The following is a 22,069-nucleotide window of genomic DNA, read 5'->3' as shown; positions in this document are numbered from 1 at the left end:
GTTTTGTCTATTTCTGCTTCTGTCAATTTTTGCTTTATTTATTTAGAACTATGTTATTGGGTGATATACATTTAGAATTGTTTTATCTTCCTTATGGATTGACAGTTAAATGAATGAAAACAAACTCCTGTAAATTTGCAGTGATGCATATTAACAGTTGTTTTGTCAGCAATACATCTACATGAGCCTAGTGATTAAGGTTTGAATAGTAAATTACTTATCCTTTTACTTCCAAACTTTTGAGGGTTTTTTTTTTCCCCTGGGTATGGAGTTGTAGTTTGATCTGAATTATCTTTTAGCATTTTAAAGGTGTCATTTCACTGTTATATGGCTTCTATCTTTAGTGTTGAGAAATATTATTGTTCCTTTGAAAATAATTCCCCCCCTTTGGCTAGTTTTAAGATTCTTCTCTTTGTCTTTAGTTTTCAGCAGCTTTATTATGATATGTTTTATATTCACTGAGCTTCTTGAATCTGTTGGCTGATATCTTCCTTCAGTTTTATATAATTTTTATCATTGTTTCAAATATTACATTTGCCACATTTTTTCTTTCCTATCCTTCTGGGACTCCAGCAACATATATGTTAGGGATACCAAATACACATATGGTTGAAAGTGTCCCACATATGTCTTACCATCTCTTTTTTTCTCCATTCTTTTTATTTTTTATTTCTACCTCAGAAAGTAGATTTCCTATTGAAATGCCTTTTGAGCTACTGACATGATTTCTGCTGTTTCCTGTCTACTGTTAATCTCAATTATTGAGATCACAATTTTGGACACTGTAATTTTCTAGTTTGAGAATGCCCATTTGATTTTTTTTAAAGATTCCATTTTATTATTGAAATTCTGTATCTTTTAATTCATTTTGTCAGTCTTTTTTCTCTACTTTAACATATTTATAAAAGTTATTTAAAGTCCCTATCTGCTATTTCTAACATCTTAATCATATGAATCTGTTTCCATTATCTATTTTTTCCTTGGCATACCTTATAATTTTGATTGAATGCTAGGAATAGTGCATACAGAGTCTAGAGATTCCATGCAATGTTATCTTCCATCAGAGTGGTTTCACTTTCTCCACTACACAGATAAATTGACACGTGGGTTGCATCTTAATTTAGAGACTGAGCTGCGTTGAGTCCAGGCTACAACTTTTCTGTAACTAACTGTACTCTTACATTTCCCCTGTTTTTTAGGTAACATCCTTCATGCTTTCAACTGGTGTTTTCAGTAGGTTCCTGGACCCTGGTACATCTTTGTCTTCTGAGCACCATTAGACTACAGGTAATTCCACTCTGCTTTTCACAAGTCTCCAGCTTATCTGATTGTCCTACCACCTTGCTTCAGAATTGAGCAAATGTCTGCCAGGGAAAACAGGCTGTTCATTGATTCTACTCAGATTTCCTATTTTGTCACCTCAAGTCCATACAACTGCCAAAAGCTCAGTTGGTTTCTCTGTTCTAGCAGTACATCTGTCCAAGTTCAGATTCTTAATTCTCAAAACTGGCAAATACCACCAAGGGAAAACATTTATAGATTATCTGTATCTTTAAATACAACTCTCAGATATATTTAGACAGATGATTTTTGCCTTTTAAAGTTTTCTCAGTGGGAGTATTTTTCTGCTACAAATAACCTAAAAACTGTTCCTTAACATGAGAAAAAAATCACTCAAACTCCACTCCAACAAAATTTCAATAGGTCCAGTACTCTTCCCAGTATTTCTACAGATCTCTAAATGTGGGATTCAATGCCAGGTGAAGTTGAGGGGTGGTGCTTTCTTTTTCTTGTGTATACCTATAATCTCTTCAAATTCCTGCTCTCTTAGCTCAGTTTCTGTCTTTTGTTGTTAGCTGCCCATGATCTTGCCTGCTGTTTTCTCTGGCTGACTTTTGCCTCAAAACATTAAAAAAATTACAGGAGACAAAAACTAATTTTTCACTACCAAACCCTCACTAACACAGCCGGCTAATATAAACAGACAGTTTATGATGTTTCAGGCATAATAAGATGAAGTTATAACATTTAATTTATTCTATTATGTAAAATATTATAACATCCCCCAAAACAAACCTGGACACACCCTTTCTTAGTCAAAAGGCTCGATAATATAACAAAGAAAAGAATAAGTTTTCTCCTGTTGTTTTCTTTGAACAATTAGTCAAACAAAAGCCAATATTTAAAGTAGTATTTTTGGAGATACCTGTATATTAGTGTAAAGAAGACTAATTAATATAAAATTGTAAAGCTTCTGCCTGAGATATGGTAGATGTCTGGTGATATTTATAAGGAATAAACCACATATTTTTCTCAAGTATAGTTTTTACTAACTAAACACAAAGAGTGGTATTTATTTTTTTCTATACCAAATGATCTTTAAATGCCAAAAACTGGGCAATGAGAAATTTACACAAATCTGTTTTTCTTGGGCACATATTTGAAGGAATTATTTGGATGGTGGCATTATTTGAAGTCAGAGGGTGTGTGTTGAGTTCTGATTTGGCAATTGATTAGCTATGTCACCTTAGGTAACAAATAGATTACTCACTAGTTCTTTCTGAATCTGTTTCCTCAAAAGTAAAATAAGAGAAAACTACCTACCCTGCAGGGTTGTTGTGAGGCGTAAATGCAAAAGCATTTAATCATTCATCTTTCATTTAGTGCCTATTTTGAGCACTATGTTGAATGTTGTGGAAGGAGATATAAAAGATACATTTCTGGCTCTGAAAGTGTTCAGTGTATACTGAGGAAAACAGAGATGCATGTACACGATTAGAATTAAATGTGATGAATACCATGGCAGAATCAAGCTTAGGATGTAATAGAAATCAATAGAAGGGCTAGATTCAGCCTGGAGGGGCTAAGAAAGAAGTCAATTGAGATGTGAAACCAAATACAGAAGTTCGGAAAAGATATTCAAGGTAGAAGGAACTGTTTGTGTAAAGAACTGTTGTGAGAGAGTGCACGGTATTTTGGAAAAGTTAAAAGTAAATCAATATAACTTGATTATTTTCACCTAACAATTAGGATAGTTGATTAAGGAGAGCAAGGTTGTATCCAAATGCTAAAAACCTTGTGTGCCATCCTAAAGGATTTATATTATTGTCATGGAGTTAATGGGGGGCCACCAAAGGATTTTCAGAAGGATCAGATTTGCGTTTTGGAAAGATATATACGTTCTTATTAAATGCTCAGTCATGATTATATAAATGATAATCTCTTTGCTGAACCTGAATTCATGGACTTGCAAAAGATTAAAGTTAATTAGAGAATGGATCCATGACACGGCCTCATTAACCTAAAAATCTGCCAGTCACATTTTGTCATGTCTGACTAACAACTAAGGGAAAAACATTAAGCCCTACGAACCATAAAAAATCAAGGAAGTTTTATGACATCCCTATGGCAAGCTCTATACAAAACTTCAGCACATTTTATCTTCATTAAACACTTTCAAAATATCAAGTTGTGAGTTTCTCCACAAAAATCTGTATCAAGGGGTTACCATGGATCAGAAGAAGATGTAGATGCTGGGGGGGGGGTGCGGTGAAAAGCAAGTCATGTGGTGGGTTCACGGATTTATTTTTCTGCAGTGGGCCTAATCCAGACTATTTTTTTTTAAGTGATAGCTTTGTCATCCAAGCCCAAATCAAAATTCCTGCTCAGTCAGGATACTTTTTTTAAACTTTCTTTACCGGGTCTAGGATCCTTCCTTAAGCTAAAATTATAGTGCTTTTATAAGATCTGTGCTGCACACAACAATATTGATTATTAGCTAATACTAGTGATCATCAAGGTCCTGTCAAAGTTTATTGATGGTTTGTTCAAGTATTTTTCCAGGTATCAAGTTAAAAAAAATGACAGTTCTGTAACCTTAAAATTTTTAAGAAGTTCATTTACAAAAAGAAAAAAATGCATTACTGTTCCTTCTTCCTGGTTTAGAGGTGGGGTTGTATTGCAGTATCTTCAGTTAATACTCAAAGGTAATAGCTAAGGAATATAGAAATATATGACACTAAGTTTCCTATAAATGAAAGGACTTAGATTATTTTAGAGAAAGGAGGAGCTTCTCTATTAAGAATGCATGCCTCTAATCACAGATTGGCTCTAATCTGGTTGTCTGACTTTATTTGCTAAAACGAACATTTTTAAGTAGAGTATTAATAGCCCTAGTGTCTTAATATCTTCTGACATCAGTGTTTTCACCAACCACCACCTCCCACCTCAAATTATCTTATTCTTGATCTACTGAAGGACACATTTTTTTTAAGCTGTCACAAAAATAACAGTTTGCTGTTCTTATTGCTTTGTGTATTTGTTTTTGGTTAAATGTTTTGGTTGCCAAAGGCCTTTGTTCTAAAACAAATGTATAAGTTTAATAAGATGATATAAACCTTTGGGTCATAGTATATAAAGATCAAACATGGAAAATTGTTTCAAACCGACATGCCAAGACTATTAGAAAGTACATAAGAACTGCATTTCAACATTTTCTACCGTTACAAAGCAGAATTTGATTAAAGTACAGAAACTGCCTTCTTTCTTTTTATTATGTGCAGTAAAACCAATGCATTAAGCTACTGTTCCTGATGACCAGACTTTCTACTCCTCCCTTTCCAAGCTCAAACTCAATTTAGAGATTATAAACTCTAAGTAGTAAATACGATTTGCAAATACCACTAAGGTGGCAAGTAGAGTCCATTAAAGGAAAAGATTTCTTCTACTTCTCTATAGAAATATTTGTCTTACTATTAACACAACGTATCAGGTTGCCCTTGTCTGACGACCCCAAATATAAATCTGAAGCACTGAAGATAGAAGTCCATTTGATTTGATTCCAAAACCTAAGGGCAGAACTTAAAAGAAAATAACAATTAAAATAAACAAAAAAACATTTTTTTGCAAAAGCAAAAAGTGTAAGAACTTCTGTAACCCCGTATAACTAAGTGGTAGGGGAAGAAATGGCCTTCTTTTTTCCATTTTATAATGGTCAATATACCCTCTCTTGAGAAAACATTTCTAGTTGGTGGTGGGTCAGTACTCAGGAATATTATATTCAAATGAAGGAATGTTCATCAGGCTGGTCTTTTTTTATAAATAGCAAAATATACTTACCATGAAATTTACCATTTTAACCATTTTTAAGTGTACAATTCAATGGCATTAAGTACAATCACAATATTGTTCAACCATCACCACGATCCTTTTCTAGAACTTTTTCATCACCCCAAACAGAAACTCTGTACCCATTAAACAATCACTCCCCACTCCCTTCCCCCTGCCTTACTAACCTCTATTATTAATTGTCTCTATGAATTTGCCTACTTTAGGTACCTCATGTAAGTGGACTCATACGATATTTGTCCCTTTTTTGTCTGCCTTATTTCACTTAGCATAATGTCTTCAAAGTTCATAGATGTAACATCTATCACAATTTCATTTTTTAAGGCTGAATAATATTCCATTGTATGCATACACCACATTTTATTTATCCATTCATCTGTTGATGGACATTTGGGTTGTTTTCATTGTTTGGCTATCAGATATAATGCTACTACAAACGTTGGTGTGTAAGTCTGAGTCCCTGATTTCAATTCTTTGAGGTACACACCTATAAGTGGCATTGCTGGATCATGTGGTAATTCTATGTTTAACATTTTGATGAACTGTCATACTGTTTTCCACAGTAGCTGCATCATTTTACATTCCCACCAGCAGTGCACCAGGATTCCAATTTCTCCACATCCTCACATTTGTAATTTTCTATTTTTTTGATGAGTCATCTTAATGTATACGAAGTGATATTTCATAGTAGTTGATTTTCATGTCCCTAGTGATTAGTGATGATAAGCATCTTTTCATGTGCTTATTGACAGTTTCTATATCTTCTTTGAAGAAATGTATATTCAGATTCTTTGACCATTTTTTTAGTCAGGTTGGTTTTTGTTCTTGTTAAGTTGTAGGAGTTCTTTATATATTCTGGATATTAGTCTCCTGTGATTTGCAAAGATTTTTTTTCTCATTCTATGGTTTGCCTTTTCACCCTCTTAATAGTATTCTTTGAAGGACAAACAGTTTAAATTTTTTTTTAACATCTTTATTGGAGTATAATTGCTTTACAATGGTGTGTTAGTTTCTGCTTTATAACAAAGTGAATCAGTTATACATATACATATGTCCCCATATCTCTTCCCTCTTGCATCTCCCTTGCTCCCACCCTCCCTATGCTACCCCTCTAGGTGGTCACAAAGCACCGAGCTGATCTCCCTGTGCTATGAGGCTGCTTCCCACTAGCTATCTATTTCACCTTTGGTAGTGTATATATGTCCACACCACTCTCTCACTTTGTCACAGCTTACCCTTCCCTCTCCCCATATCCTCAAGTCCATTCTCTAGTAGGTCTGTGTCTTTATTCCTGTCTTGCCCCTTGGTTCTTCATGACCTTTTTTTTTTTTTTTAGATTCCATATATATGTGTTAGCATACGGTATTTGTTTTTCTCTTTCTGACTTACTTCACTCAGTATGACAGACTCTAGGTCCATCCACCTCACTACAAATACCTCCATTTCATTTCTTTTTATGGCTGAGTGATATTCCATTGGATATATGTGTCAAATCTTCTTTATCCATTCATCTGTTGATGGACACTTAGGTTGCTTCCATGTCCTGGCTATTGTAAATAGCGCTGCAATGAACATTTTGGTACATGACTCTTTTTGAATTATGGTTTTCTCAGGGTATATGCCCAGTAGGGGATTGCTGGGTCACATGGTAGTTCTATTTTTAGTTTTTTAAGGAACCTCCATACTGTTCTCCATAGTGGCTGTATCAATTTACATTCCCACTAACAGTGCAAGAGGGTTCCCTTTTCTCCACACCCTCTCCAGCATTTGTTGTTTGTAGATTTTTTGATGATGGCCATTCTGACTGGTGTGAATGATATCTCATTGTAGTTTTGATTTGCATTTCTCTAATGATTAACGATATTGAGCATTCTTTCATGTGTTTGTTGGTAATCTGTGTATCTTCTTTGGAGAAATGTCTATTTAGGTCTTCTGCCCATTTTTGGATTGGGTTGTTTGTTTTTTAGATATTGAGCTGCATGAGCTGCTTGTAAATTTTGGAGATTAATCCTTTGTCAGTTGCTTCATTTGCAAATATTTTCTCCCATTCTGAGGGTTCTCTTTTCATCTTGTTTATGGTTTCCTTTGCTGTGCAAAAGATTTTAAGTTTCATTAGGTCCCATTTGTTTATTTTTATTTTTATTTCCATTTCTCTAGGAGGTGAGTCAAAAAGGATCTTGCTGTGATTTATGTCATAGAGTGTTCTGCCTATGTTTTCTTCTAAGAGTTTGATAGTGTCTGGCCTTACATTTAGGTCTTTAATCCATTTTGAGTTTATTTTTGTGTATGGTGTTAGGGAGTGTTCTAATTTCATTCTTTTACATGTAGCTGTCCAGTTTTCCCAGCACCACTTATTGAAGAGGCTGTCTTTTCTCCACTGTATATTCTTACCTCCTTTATCAAAGATAAGATGACCATATATGAGTGGGTTTATCTCTGGTCTTTCTATCCTGTTCCATTGATCCATATTTCTGTTTTTATTCCAGTACCATACTGTCTTGATTACTGTAGCTTTGTAGTATAGCCTGAAGTCAGGGAGCCTGATTCCTCCAGCTCCGTTTTTCTTTCTCAAGATTGCCTTGGCTATTCGGGGTCTTTTGGGTTTCCATACAAATTGTGAAATTTTTTGTTCTAGTCCTTTGAAAAATGCTTTTTTGGTAGTTTTTGCCTGTGCTTCCGGTGTATTATCCAAATAGTTTTGCTTAAAGAAAAATACACAGTAGTTATGTACAACTATGTACTCTCAGAGGAGCAGAATAAGTTCACTTAATGGATTTACTGTATCCTTTAAAAGCTATAAATAAGCTTTTTGGAGTTATTGATTGTTGTTTAATTACTCTTAGGTCATGGTGTCTGTGATTCCATGTCTAGTTCACCAAGTAGCTAGAAGTACTCCCAAGGAGTGGTTACGCTCTGCCTCTCACAAGGCTTATCTGGGGGCATTTATCCTAAAATACATTTCGGCATCTAATTTTAAAAGTTTTAAAAATCAGTTTGTAAACTGCAAGTCACTTAGTATTTAGATTAAGCTTTATAAACTGAAAAGGCAACTTCCCCATTGCCTTCCAGATTATCCTAAAGAAATCTTAGGACAGATTTCTAGTCAACCTTCCAGATTATCTTTGCCTTTCATTGTTTTGATTAGGCTATTTTACAACCCTAGAGAGACAGAAATTAATTTGTAGAAAAATGTATAGCTATGCAAACAATTCTTGTCCATAGAAATGAAACATCTCTCTAGTGGAGGTTCAACTGGTTTCCTTTCCCCACTGTAGAAAAAAAGAGTTTGTATCTATTAAGAAAACTTATTTTAGGATTTCTAATGGCCTGTAAATATGTCTGCTTTGTGGATTTTCCATAAAACCAGTTACAACATTTTTCTGCTTCCTTTATTAATTAATGAGTTAAATAAAATCTTTGACACATTTATTTTATATTTTTATGAGAGCCATGACTTGGAACATTTACAAAAATATTATTTAATAACCTCCACCCCACTAAAATAGTTATTTAAAAAATACTCAGGATGATTTTTTTTAGAGAAGTAAATACATCCTTTAAAAAACAGCTTGTTTTAATATTCTTTCTGTGCCATCTTAAAATTCTTATCCCTACACTATGCATATTTTAAAGTCCAGGTCAAGGCTTTTCTGGATCAATTTAAAAATTTTGGATTTCCCTGAACTCAGATCCCTTATGCACCAACAATTTATTCAATAATTGATCTTGCACAGCACTGGAATGCATTTGTCTTCATACACTGTTTAATTTTTCATATATTAATGTCTATTTTCTCAACGTAAGTCTATAGTTCTTATATGTTGGGACTTTTCTTTATAACATCCATAACATAAGGCTTTATATAGAATAGGAATTTAAATATTTGATTTGATTTGCTGATTTAATTTTCACAATGTCTGATAAAGCTTACAGGTACAGTTCATTATCAGATTAATCAAAATTTTCTATTAGTTAATGACATAAACACTTAGGGCTTAAAAAAATAGTACTAACACTTTTTTTACTCTCCCCATCGAGATTATATGGAATGGACCTGAATAGATGACCAAGAATGTCTTCTTGACTTGTTTTTCCTTAATCTAGTTTAGTCTTTTTAAAATTTACTTTACCCTTCCTCCAGCTCCACCCCCACAAATCTCACATAGTCTAAGCTTGACTATAGATCAATCTTTCTCAACCTTTTCAGTTTTACTTCTCAAGAGAAAATTTGAACTTAATTTAAATTTTCATTGAGTGTGGTAAAGTACTAAGGAATAACATTTTGTCATGTAAGATTGAGCTTTGGAGGGCCAAAATATATTGTAATATCTAAATTATTTTCTTTCCCACAAAGCCAAGTTTTACCCCCTTGCGGGCAATATCACCTCCACTGAGAATGCATGCTATATATGTTTTTCAAGGTTGCTGGAAGTTGTAATTTCAGGAAATGACTTAAATTTTTTAAAAAAGTGGAGGGTTTATGGGGACACAAACCTTTATCATATGACTGAAATTTGACACATTATTATGCTAACAAAGCCCTCTCCTTTTATGTTATTTCTCAAAGACCCTCACCCCAATTTGATAGAGGTGAGGGTGAGGGAGAAAGCAGGTAGAGAGGAAAAAGTATTGTCCTTTAACACTGTCATTTTTATTATCTCACTATATATTTTAAACATTTATATATTTAAACATTTCTAAATGAGTTATTTATTTATGAAGTTCCATTCTCAAGGAGCATGCATAGTACAGATAGTCCTATCTTTGCATGGTTCTATGTGCACAAATGTCAATTATCACGGTTTAGTTTAAAAAACATCAGTCACCCAAAAACATGGTTCTAATTTCATGTACCATACTGTACTAGCTCTAATTACATAAACTGCAATTTGATTCTGTCTCTTCAGACCACAAATCACTATGTAAATAATAGATGTACATCATGATTAGTGATCAGTCACATCACTTCTTTCAAAGTCTATCAATGACTGGTCACTGTGCATCTGTTATTTAGTTCACAGCAAAAGTGTAGCTGTGTTGCCTCCTTTTTCCCAGTGATAAACTCACAAGATATTTTACGAAATGATTAATCAAAAGAGAGCACTGGTCAGTAAAGATGAAAGAACAACAAAGAAATGAAAAGTGATAATGCTGGAAGTGAAACTGAGATCCAAAGTAAATGGAGTGACAGAAGAAACATCTGACTGCAGTATTGCTGACACCATCACAGTTCAAGAGATTCTAGAAAAGCAGCCAGGGAAACTTAGTGAAGGTGAACTTACGGGCATAATGGAAGAAAATGATTGTGACGAAAGGAAAGGACTTTGAGAGGAAGTGAGGTCAAAAAACTTTACATGAATGCAACTCAAAGAGATATTTCAGGACACTGAATGTGCAAAGCCTCCCAAAATTTTGGAAGTTGTTTCAAACTTAGAATGGAGTACGACAATACTCCAAGGCAAAGAAAAAATACTCTATCATGTTATATCAGGAGAAGAAGCAAACACTGTTCAAAGTACTCTTGATAATTTTTTATAAACATAAAATCCTTTCTCATTTAAAAAAAATTACAGTGCACTAAATACATACTAGTTTTACTATATTTTTTTTCCCTATACATTTACAGCCAGCAGTAAGAAAGTTTTAATGTTTTGACAGGAATATTTAGAAGTTATAGAATAATGGTATTTTCCCCTATTAATTATTAGGATTTTTTAGCACAGATTTAGCTTTCATGTCATTTTCACCTTTATACACTACCCAAGAAAGCAAGACCTGCCAATTCTCAAACTTGACACCATTCATTCACCAAGTTCCAATGTCTGATCCCATAACTTATTTATATTATTTAATGTAAATAAGTCTCATTGATTGCACATGTTAGTGGATGCCAGATATTTTTTAAGCCATTGGTTAGGTACCATCATGCTGATCTCTGAACAGAGATGGAGTTACTAGAGGTGTTTTCTGAATTTTTGTTCCCAGTTACTTCCTTTGCATATGATTGGGCACTAAAATGTGGCTGCTAGCCACCTACAGTGGTAGGGGAATTTTTTTCTTTCCTTCTTTCTCTTGACCTACTAGTTGATGGTTGTTATGATTTCCCCCTCTCAAGACATCTTACCCCTTTTCCTGTACTGAGGCTGATCTGGGTGATAAGAACTTTTACAAGCAAAAATAGCTGCAAGTAAAGAAACAAAAGAGAGAGAGGTACTAGAAATGCCTAATAAGAATTGAATTTCAAAGTATCTCCTGTTCCATTAGCTCTTTTCCAAGTAAAGCTTCTGACCTATTCCTCACTTCAGCATTTGTCATAAAATATTTGGCATAATGTGGGATTTTGTTTCTAAAGTATAGATGACTTTCACATATGGCTTTTGTGTAAAAAGGCAACCGATTAAAACGTACATGCATTTTTTTCTTTCCCTGCAGGATCAAACAGAAGGAAGAGAAATCTCTTAGTAGGAGTAAGAAATATTTTAGCTCTCAGTCTGTGTCCCCTTGGGTAATATATAGTAAAATGATTTAAAAGACTTCAAAAGAACTTTGTGCCTATGTACCTGCACACATGGGGCTTATAAAAATGAAGATGACATCAGTTGCCTGAATTCAATTTCGTGATAGCACTATTCTGTTTGATTATACTTAAGCATAATCATTCTTCAAAATATTAATAATATGCATTAGGATTATTATAGTATCTTCATTAGCTATATTGGAATCTTTAATCGGAATTCAATTAAATGTTTTTCAGTTAGTATGGATGAGAATATGTGGGGAATTTGCTAAAAACTAGAGATTCCACGTCAGAAGAACTTGAGTGGAACTGAGGAACCTGCCATTTAAAAAAATGTCTTGAATAATTCTGTTGCTGGTACACTGAGGACTAAACTTTAAGAAATATGGAAAAATAGACCTGCCATTATTCTACTGCAATGTGAATCAAAGACAGTCTCATGGGGGCTTCCCTGGTGGCACAGTGGTTAAGAATCCACCTGCCAATGCAGGGGACACAGGTTCGAGCCCTTGTCCGGGAAGATCCCACATGCCGCGGAGCAACTAAGCCCATGCACCACAACTACTGAGCTCGCACACCTAGAGCCCGAGCTCCGCAACAAGAGAAGCCACCGCAGTGAGAAGCCCACACACCACAACGAAGAGTAGCCCCGCTCACCACAACTAGAGAAATCCTGCGCACAGCAACAAAGACCCAATGCAGACAAAAAGAAATAAATAAGTTTTCAAGGACAGTCTAATGAAGGTGGAAATGTATAGTTTATGGAGTTATATTGCTTGACTTCAACATTAACTCCTTCACTTATTAAACGTGTGATCTTGGTTAAGCCATAAACTTTCTCTGTCCCAGATCCCTCACCTGTAAAATGGAAACTAGAACAGAACAAGTTTTGCAAGGATGATGTGAAATAATCCTTCTAAGGGTTTAACACAGTGACCAGCAAGTAGGAAGGGCTTAAAAACAGTTGATTCATATTGGTTTTCTTTTCTTTTCTCCACAGGTTCTACAGATCACCTTGTTGTCCCCTGAAATTCTAATTCCATGTGAGAATGCATTGTAAGATGTCCTTGTGTCATGGTTGTCAGAGATGATTTCAAATAATTTTCAATCTCTTTTATATTTATTCCGTTTGAATTTTAAGAGTCAGAGACCTGGACTTTCTTCTAACACACCCTTTTAAACAGATATCCCTTGTTGACTACTATATGTAGGAAAGTTGCCCTTATCTAATGGAATATCTGTGCATCTCCTTGTGGCTCTCACTGCTCCTTCTGTTCTGCCAATGATGTGGCTATGGGGTAGAAAGGTTGTCCTCTCAGTGGAGTCAGTGCTAAAAGTGTTTTCTCCATTAAACTAAGTCAACACTATTAAATGGTTCCATTACTGCAAAAACCTGCAATTATACTGGCACACTCTATCGGCAGATATATAGACTGCATATTGTTCCTCAACTGATCTTTTTGGTGCTTAAGTCTATATGTCAGGCATATCTCAAAGAAAAGGAGAGGAAAGGGTTTAAATGATTATGACCAGTGACATCTCCCAAATTCAGTAATCAGATACTTCACCCCTCCTCCCACAGAAATAAGTGAATAAGGGGAGGCAGAACGAGCAGACATGGTTCTCTGGCAAAGCCCTTCCTCATGGAAATGCAAGGAGATGGGAGTGAACAGGACTAATCAATATTCATCTTGGTAATGTGCAGCAAGTACACTGGCAAGGCCCATCAGGTGCTGAAATATTGACATAAAATGCAAATTTGAATGTAATGTATCTGGTCCTTTGCACACACACACACACACACACACACACACACACACACCCCACTACAGCAGGCTATACCTGCTACTTTCTAAACCTGGAATGATACAAACCTGCACCTTTGGCAATTGAAATTTTGGAGACTTTGTTGCAATATGACTGGGTTTTCTATACTTTCCTACCAATTGGTCAATAGCTGACCAAGTGGTAGTATACAGTATATAAGGCATAATAATGGGGTAAGTAAAGTAATTAGTATTTAATAATGTAAATACTATGTATACAAAGCCAAAAGTAATCATTGTATATAATGCCAAAAATATCTGGATTTTCCTACAGCCACTCTACACATGGGGCTGCCTCAGTACCTTCACTTGGATCTCTGCCCTTCCCTCCAACCCCCAGGATATCTGCAACCAACAGGAATTAAATGTTCAGCAGGTGTGCACCATACATTTGCTACATATTTTGAATATTCCCTTTGAAAATCAGGGTTTTTTTCCTAATCAGTACCACTGAAAGGTGAACTCTTAACTAGATTCAAGAGTTCATTATAGTGAAATGCCACAAGCCAAATTCAAGGAGCTCACCAAAGAAACAGAAGTGATGACTGGGAAAATAACTAATTAACAATACATATCAAAAGAAGGCATCACTGCCATATTTTCTGCCACTTCAGTCTACTAGACTTCTAGCCCTTTTCCCTTCCTACCATTCCAACTAGTCCTTTGCCTAAAGGAGTCAACTGGTCCTAGATAAAGGAGCCACTTCCTAATACTTAAAGCTCATGGCTGAGGTGAAAAGTAGACGCAGCCCCTTTCACACTGCAGCATGAAAACAGGTCTTCAGAGCACAAAAAAATTTTTAAATGCCCTTTCCCTAAGGTATGCATTTGCATATGGTGGCTTATGATGTTATTACCACTGTACTGTCCTTCAGCAACCTTGGATGATCTGAGATTCTAACTCAAAAAAATATTTCTAAATGGAAAACTGACATGTATGATGTTTGGAGATTCTAGTTATACAAAAGTTAGATGATTGTTATATATTTTTCCCATCGGTGGTTACAAAATTTTACAAAATTATTTAATAAGATGATGCACTGAGATTCTTGACACTTACCTTTACTTAATACATAAAAATTTAATTCTGTCTTATTCACACATTAATTTTGAAAATGTTAAAAAATACACAGAGAAGTCCATGTTAATGTGTTATAATTGTTTATGGTTTGCATATATGTATAACATATCTAAAAGAAATCAATCATTACTAATCATGTTGAAATCTTTATTACTTCCCTCTATTCTCAGGTGTACCTACAATGATAAATATAGTTATTTTCCAAAACACATATTTTTCATAATTATTACTTTCTACAAACAATAGTAATATTATTTTGCATGTTTTATTCATATAAATTACATCATACTTGAGCTGTATTTTCAACTTTATCTTCATCCTCTTATTATGCTGATGTATTTAAATCAAGTTTATTTATTTTAGAAATGGATAACAATAATTCATTTCTTCTTTTCCTACTGAGAAACATTTAGACACTTTTTCTGATTTCCCTATTACTAGCAATTATGCAAAAGGTTCTTTTTATGCACGTATGTGACACATTCTCTAATGTATCTACAGAGTATGAGTTTTGTATCACAGGCTATGTACATTTTCAACTTTATTACTTAATTATTTTCCCATTGATTTTTTTCCCAGATTGCATTCCCATTAGCACTATATGAGTACCACATTTTCCCACATCCTAGTTAACACTTAATATTTTCAGACTTTTACATTTTTTCCAAATTTAGAAATATGAAATTGCATCTCATTTTTTAATTTTCATTTTCCTGTTTACTAGTGAAGTTGAACATTTTTTCATATATTTTCAATTTTTATTGTTTTGGCAGAGTATATAATCAAATGAAATGTTTCTGTTGTTCCATTTATTAAAAAGAAAAAAAGCTGTCTAATTGGAATTAAGTATTTTAGGGAAGAGATTTTAAATAACATAAATAGAAAACTATAATAAGAAGGTGATATACTTTAAGCTGTATAATTTGGCTGTTATAAATCATGGACTACAGAATTTCTCTCTACATATATGTAACCCATAATTTTTTCCACGCTCAATTGTTACATTTTGAATTATAATATAGATTTTTCTGATTCTATGTCTTTTCATTAACTCAAATTCAACTTAATTAAAACCAACAAATATTTCTCCCACTTTCCCCAAAAGAAGCACAACATATTTTCTTTATGATTTTTTTGTTACCGATACCTCTCTGAATGCCCAATATTAAAATTTCAATTATCCTATAATTATCCACTGACCAATCAGGCACAAAATTCTGCCAAGTCATTCTTAAAATAATTATACACAAAACTAAATATTTAGGTTTAGAATGAGAACCCAAAAAGATTATGTTTGTCAGGGATCTATTGTTATGAGTAATCCCATAGCATCTTAATACAGTGTTAGAGATAGTGATGATCAGAAGCTGTGCATAAAAGTATTCATGAAGACTTTTATTTGAGGTTCCCTCTTACTTATAGGTGTGTTAGTACTTAAATATCTCAACCCAAAATAAGGATAGGACAGGAGGAAGGGGAAAAAGGAGGGACTGCAGGGTGGTACCTTGGTGATAGAATCTGGAATTCCAGTTTGAGTTACCTTAGCCCTGTGAGGCTGTTAGAAGGTCTGCTAAGTTTCTCAGCCTCCACGTAGACTCTTCTGAAGGTGGCAGATGCTCTTAATGAAAATGTAGCCCTAAGTGCTAGGTATTCTTCTATTTCTTCACTCTTCCAGATCTTGGTCTCATACTTTGTCATTGTCATTATAATGCTCCAATGCCTTTAAGCAGTCGTATTTATATATCTCTGGCTCTTCCAGTCCTTCTCAGTGAAAGAGTTGGTCTAAATTATCTAGTCTTGCATTATTAGAAACAGAAGTCTTCTGTAATATTAGTGTTTATAAATATGCAATTCCTTCTTACTGGAATTTTTTCTTCACCCCTGCTAAATTATATCCAAATCAAAATCCATCTTCAAAAAAAAAATGCTCAACATCACTAATTATTAGAGAAATGCAAATCAAAACTACAATGGGATATCACCTCACACTGGTCAGAATGGCCATCATAACAAAATCTACAAACAATAAATGCTGGAGAGAGTATGGAGAAAAGGGAACCCTCTTGCACTGTTGGTGGGAATGTAAACAGATACAGCCACTATGGAGAACAATATGGAGGTTCCTTAAAAAACTAAAAATAGAACTACCATGTGACCCAGCAATCCCACTACTGGACATATACCCAGAGAAAACCATAATTCAAAAAGACATATGCACCCCGATATTCATTGCAGCACTATTAACAATAGCCAGGACATGGAAATAACCTAAATGTCCATCAACAGAGGAATGGATAAAGAAGATGTGGTATGTATAAGGAATATTATGCAGTCATAAAAAGGAAAGAAACTGGGTCATTTGTACAGATGTGGATGGACCTAGAGACTGTCATACAGAGTGAAGTAAGTCAGAAAGAGAAAAACAAGTATCATATATTAACACATATATGTGGAATCTGAAAAAATTGATATAGACAATCTTACTTACAAAGCAGAAACAGAGACACAGACGTAGAGAACAAACGAACAAACATATGGATACCAAGGGGGAAAGAAGGGGGCGGGATGAATTGGGAGATTGGGATTGACATATATACACGATTGATACTATGTATAAAATAGATAACTAATGAGGACCTACTGAATAGTACAGGGAACTCTACTCAGTGCTCTGTGGTGACGTAAATGGGAAGGAAATCCAAGAAAGAGGGGATATATGTATACGTATAACTGATTCTCTTTGCTGTACAGTAGAAGCTAACACAACATTGTAAAGCAACTGTACTCCAATAAAATTTTTTTAAAAATCCTAGCTCAGATAGATTCGTGATTGGTAGGGGTACCATGAGAATTTTAAATGAGTGTGCAAAATGATCCCTTTTTGAATATATTTTCAAATACAGCATCTATGAATTTCTTCCCTCCCTGTATGCATATATTGTACTTTTACATTAAGAGCTGGAGCCTAGTTTACTTCCCTTTAAATCTGGGCTGGCTTTAGCTGCTTAAGCAAAAGATGTTGCAAATGTGACTGTTGTGCTTCTGAGTCTAGGTCACAAGAATCTTTGCTGTTCATGCCTAGGTCTTCAAGAATACTAGCTCTTGGGATGCTCCCTCAGAACTTAGCTACCATGCTGTAAGAAATGTAAGCCACATAAAGTGAAGACATGGAGGTGATCTAGTCAACAACCCCACCTGAGTAACCAGCTGACAGCCAGCATCAACTGCAACCATGTGAGTGAGCAATTTTGAATATCTAGTCAAGACTAGCTGTGATATGACCCTAGCCTCCATCTGACTGACACTGCACAAGAAACCTCAAGTGAGAATTATCATAGCGCCATGAGAGTTAATGATATTTTTTGAACCACTAAATTTCAGAAGAGTTAGCTATACAGCAATTGATAACCTAAACATCCTTAGGAGCTTTACAATCAAGTGAAGAAGACACAAAAGTAGATTCTAATAATCAAGTGTAGTAAATACAATGACAAAAGTGTTCACACAAGATGTTACGGAAAAAAAAAACTGAAAAGAGAAACCCTGAGAGAGGGTACTGCGGGCCCAGGAAAAGATTTCTAGATGAGATAATATTCTTAAAGAAACTCAGAAGAAAAATAAGAATGGTTCAAGCAAAAGAAATGTCACTAAAGATGTTTAATGTTCTTCTCTATCCTCTTTAAGAGAGAACAATGTTAAGGGAACTACAAGCATTAAAATTTTACAGGATTCAAATTATTGGGAGACAATGGGTAGAAAAGACTGGAGAAAAAGGCAAGAGACTATATTATGCAGGGCCCTGGATTAGTCATTTTAAGGAATCCTCACTTGATTGTCTATCTAGAAGATAGGGAGACATTGAAGGCCTTTAATCTAAGAAACAACGAGGCAAAATTAGTCTTTAAATCAACCATCTCAAGTGCTGTGTAGATAATAAATCGCAGATTGAAAGTAGAAGAGACATAATGCCTGAGGCAGAGTTGAGTCCTTACAACAGGGATCATTTTGCAGATACAAGAAGATGCTCATCTGTGAACCAGGAAGGGGGTCCTCACCAGACACCAAATCTGCCAGCACGTTAATCCTGGACTTCCAACCTCCAGAACTAATTACAGAATGTCCAGTCTTTATTTGATTCATGGCTGCCCAGAAGGAAGATTAAAAATCCAGACTTCTTCAGAGCTAGATATGGCCAAGTGGCTAAATTCTGGCCAGTGGGACGAGAGAAGAAATGACGTGCCTTAAAAGAGAAAGGCTTGCCCCATCCTCTTCCTCTTCCACACAGGTACAGGTGACAAACTAAGGTCACAGAGCCACCAGGAGAAGGAGACTTGATTCCTAATGTGCAGAGGTGCTGGAAGAGAGAGAAATCAACCCTCTCAACCACAGCTGAATGGCAAAGGAAGGAAGGAAAAAAGGAAGGAAGGAAGGAAGGAAGGAAGGAAAGAAGGAAGGAATTAGAAGAGAAAGAAATACTGATGGTAAGAAAGGGAAAGAAATCACTCTAATAATTCATATCATATAAAATAAGGTCCTGACCTAGGCATACATGGAGGAGTAGGAAGGATTTAGAGATATTATGCAGAAAATTTAACAGAATTTTTGATGGATTGAATGCAGGGATAAAGATGAGAGAGAAATCAAGTGTGATTTCCATGTTTCTTGCTTTGCAATGGAGAGAAAATTGTGCTACAAACTAATATGATTGAAGGAAAATATTGGTTTGATATACTGAGTTTGAAGTTCCTGTAAGAAATTAAGTTAGTGACATCTAGCAAATCTTGGGTATATAAATATCATGCACGGAGGTACTAGGGTACTAGGGTTAGAAATTCACTCATTCACTCATTCATTAAATGATTACTGATTAAGTGACTACCAGGTGCCAGGCACTACTCTAGGTGATTAAATTAGAGCAGAACAAACAATGACCCTTCCTTCTGAAGAATATATTCTAATAAAAGAGACAGTAAATAATAAAAATAATAATAAATAAATAATAAATAGAGAATGATTAAGGTACTATTTTGACAGACTAGTTAGGGGAGGTAGGGGATCTAGATAGAAATGACTTAAAAACAAGGGAAAAAGTCACCTCAAAAGAGAACAAAAGAGAAGAGAGCAAAAAATGAAAGTGTGGCAGTACTCTGACAGGTCAAGGACCTTAGGAAACGTTTCAAAGACTATTTTCATTTATATAATGAAAGGGGAAATTTTTCTCAAGGGTTTATATAACCTACTGGATAATCCTTTTTAAAAACGTTTATCTAAAATAACTAAGTTCATCAATATTAAATGATAGATAAAAATCAAAATAGGTAACAGCATTTTTTAACATAATGGAACATCTCTGGAATGCTGAAGCAGTATAACATATATGAAAGAAGTATATCATATAAGTTTTTTATCAAAAGAAGACTAACATACATAAACAGTTAACAATATAATCCATTATATACTATTAAGAACTTACTTTTGTAATATTGGGCATAAATGTTTAAAAAGTTTCATTCTTTGTTCTACGTGTTGTATATGTACAATTTCATATAAACTTATTTTTATGTATGCCTCTGTAGATAGTACTGGCTAAATATTTTTGTAGTACTTTATAAATTTCAAAGCTATTTTATACCCATTGTAGATACAGAAGATCAACTTTAATTAGATACATAAATATCAAATATTTTTCTCATGCATGTATTGAAAAATGCAATATTTCTAAATCTATGCTATGCATCACACTTTATCATTTTGTTCTAAGTTCCAGTTACCAATTTATGTTACAGTAACCAATCTGAAGTGACTGAAAACAAACGTAGTTATACCATTTCCTCTCTATAATAAAATTATTTTGAATATCTAATGTAGGACACAAGATACAAAGACTTTCATGGACTTTCTAAAAAGGAGGAATTGCTATGTACAGATAAGATATGATATGGCCTACAATATTGTCAAATTGATTGTATGGAAATGTATTATAAGAAAGTTTTACTACAAAACAAATTACTAATTAGAAACAATAGATTTATGTTTAAGAAAAACTATGCAGTTTTATTTTATTTTTTAAAGAGAGATAGAAGAAGTAGTAGGGTATGGTTGCTTCTGCTTTTCAGTGGTATGGTCAATAGTTTTTGGTTTATTACTAAACTTGAGTGTTCTCTACAAATGAATAAGCTTCTCTTACAGCAAGTATGTTTTCTGTATGCTAAAATCATCTGTTTTCATCTGTAACATATTACCATCCACTGCTTACTTGATCTTTAAGTATTATCATCTGGTGTCACATTTTCATAGAATTTGTCTTCTTATTAACTGCTTGTTACAAATGATCTCCAGTACCATGAAATATAGGGAAATGGAGAGTTACAGGGGGAAAAATGTGCTTATGTAGGAGTTTTGGTCCAATCATTAATATTGGACCATACATGTATGAGATCAGAATAATTTTTATTCCCAGAAAAAATATTCATATCATTAAAAGAATAGCAGTTAACCTTGAGGCTTCATATGATTATGTTTTCATATTTTGTGTGTCTGTTAAATACAGCTTCCTGTACTCAAATAAGTATGCTGCCCTGCCTGCTGAGAGGTGGAGATGGAAAAAGATTGTAGAAGACATTCTGAGAAGAGTGAAAAGCATAAGTAAAAACAAATAATCAAACAATCATGTTGTATTAAGTATTAATGCACTATTATAACCACCCAGCTACTGTACCTCTATAAACTCATTTTCAAATTGTGCAATGATTTGAAAGGTTTGAAAATGGGTGCAGAATAAAATTCCCAACAATTTTTATGTATGGATCATTGAAAAATACTCTATGCTGATTTACCCTTGATAGATAGATAGATAGATAGATAGGGAAACAAATGTAAAAAGAGAAAGACAGGGTTAGCCTCAAACATGCTCTAGAAAGTTATCCCAAAGAGTGTCAGACATAACTCTGTAGTTTTATCTATCACCTCAATAGAAAAGTTCTGTTTTCTGTTTCTGCTAGGAGATAATGGAAATTTCAAACTGTGGTTATGATTGCTAGGGTTATCATTAAACTAAAAACCCTCAAATAATTCCACCTTCTTTCTGCTATTCTGCAATCTCTTTTTTATGCATGATCCATCTCTTCAAAAGAAATTTTCAAATTTATTTTTCTTCTTGTTATTGATGTTTTATGGGAAAAAAAGCCTCAAGTAATCATACACATATGCACTCATATTCATCATATCAGGATAAAAACAGATGCAATATGATGCAAATCTTTGGGGATTATAACTTTCAAAAGTATTTGAATCCTAATTGAGATTTCTTGAATTTAAAATATACATTATATATACATGAAGAGTTTTCAGTAAAAGATTGTAGAGATTTATACATAGTATGTGTCTGATATCTCAAACAATTTATCCTCTTCTTAATGTAGAAGAAATGCCCATATCTCTAGTTCAGATACTGTAGTCCTTAAGAAATATAACTTCTAGAAAAATCAACAGAAGACAAAACTCAAGTTGTATTAGAGGT

Source organism: Balaenoptera acutorostrata, chromosome 1 (genome assembly GCF_949987535.1).
Source record: "Balaenoptera acutorostrata chromosome 1, mBalAcu1.1, whole genome shotgun sequence".
Classification (NCBI taxonomy): Eukaryota; Metazoa; Chordata; class Mammalia; order Artiodactyla; family Balaenopteridae; genus Balaenoptera; species Balaenoptera acutorostrata.
This window is presented reverse-complemented; position numbering follows the sequence as displayed.